Raw genomic sequence first — 1848 nt, 5'->3', positions numbered from 1 at the left:
TGTGTGTGTGTGTGTGTGTGTGTGTGTGTGTGTGTGTGTGTGTGTGTGTGTGTGCCTATTAGAGGAAGGAAAACATCGTCTGCTGATTTCGTTTTTCTACCGAAGTGGAAAAAGAAATTGTCTATTGATACTAGGACACTAACGTATTACCGACAACTGCTGTAGAAAATAAATCTAGATAAACTGGTCGCAGTGTGGAACTGTCTTTGCACAGAGGTACAACCTGAATACTATCTTCTCATTTCAACTAACTTAGATCTTTTACTCCGTCACCCCAATTTTAACTTTTCACACTATCTATACCACCTCTCTCATTAGCTTTCTTGTGTCTCTTCCCACATCACCTTCTCTACAATGATTTTATATCCACTCTTTGTCTCCGAAAAAGGACAAATGACCGAAACGTTAAATTATTTCACTTTTCACAGAAGCTAACAGGACTCACTTTTTCTTATTCAAAACTAAACTAAATATCTATTGCAGATGGTGTCCACTAACAGCATTAGAATCCACTCTATGACAATAATTCGAACCAAGATCATACTCAAGTATTTGAAGTTAGACACAAGAAAACTAAAGAACAAATTGAAGAGTGCATGTTTTTTAAAAGCACACAAAAAAAAAGAAAACGACAAACACCCCACCGAGTTAAACGATCTCAAATTGTGGCACAATGGCACAATTTTCTAGAGAAGGGGCTTGCCCTTGTCGATTACGACCCACCGAAAGGATGAAAGGCAAAGACGGTCTTGGCAGCCTTTGAACTCAGAACGCAACAAGTAATGCCGGCGTTGCTAACGATTCTGCCGACACGCCGCCTTCGACGCTTCTAATAAAAAGCAAATATTTGTTTATATTTACACACACACACACACACACACACACATGTATACATGTGTTTGTATGTACATAAGTATCTATCTATCTATGTATTGTATGATAAAAATTAAGAAGGTATTTTCTCGAACGCGGAGTTGCCGTTAGAACAGCAGAAATACTGGGTAAATTACCCTTACATGGCGGAAAAACTTGTCAACAATCTCATGGCTTTACCCCTACCCTTTATCCTAAAGGATAAGGGGTAAATCGATATCACCGACCTCAGTGTTTGAGTGGTACATATTTTATTGACTTCGAAAGGCTGAAAAGCAAAATCAACCTCGGCGGTATTTGAACTCAGAACGTAAAGAGCAGGAAGATACGCCGCTAAGCATTTTGTCCAGCGTTCTACCGATTCTACCAGTCTGCCACCTTTCTTGCAAAATAAAATGGTTCCAAATTTTGGCACAAGGCCAGCAATTTTAAGGTTAAGGGAAAGGATAAGTCAATATCATCAACCTCAGCGCTTGACTGGTACTTTTTTATCGATCAAGTAAAGTTGACTTCGGCAGGATTTGAACTCAAAACGTAAAGAGCGCTAAGTATTTTGTCCGGAGTGAAGGAGCATCTCCACAAGATTCCACCCGTATGTTAGCAAAGGGGTCAGATTTTGTCCGGAGTGAAGGAGCATCTCCACAAGACTCCACCCGTATGTTAGCAAAGGGGACAGATTTTGTCCGGAGTGAAGGAGCATGTCCACAAGACTCCACCCGTATGTTAGCAAAGGGGACAGATTTTGTCCGGTGTGAAGGAGCATCTCCACAAGACTCCACCCGTATGTTAGCAAAGGGGACAGATTTTGTCCGGAGTGAAGGAGCATCTCCACAAGACTCCACCCGTATGTAAGCAAAGGGGACAGATTTTGTCCGGAGTGAAGGAGCATGTCCACAAGACTCCACCCGTATGTTAGCAAAGGGGACAGATTTTGTCCGGTGTGAAGGAGCATCTCCACAAGACTCCACCCGTATG

General features: G+C 41.8%; 1 protein-coding gene across 1 annotated transcript in view; it reads left to right on the top strand.

The window, feature by feature from the left end:
* Positions 1 to 1848, top strand: part of LOC128250373 (cadherin-related family member 3-like) — a 15443-nt gene that overhangs the window by 3138 nt on the left and 10457 nt on the right. The gene's annotated exons all lie outside the window — the stretch shown is intronic.

This window comes from Octopus bimaculoides, chromosome 20 (genome assembly GCF_001194135.2).
Source record: "Octopus bimaculoides isolate UCB-OBI-ISO-001 chromosome 20, ASM119413v2, whole genome shotgun sequence".
Taxonomy (NCBI): domain Eukaryota; kingdom Metazoa; phylum Mollusca; class Cephalopoda; order Octopoda; family Octopodidae; genus Octopus; species Octopus bimaculoides.
The sequence above is the reverse complement of the archived record's forward strand: the minus strand, read 5'-3'. Positions and strand labels throughout refer to the sequence as shown.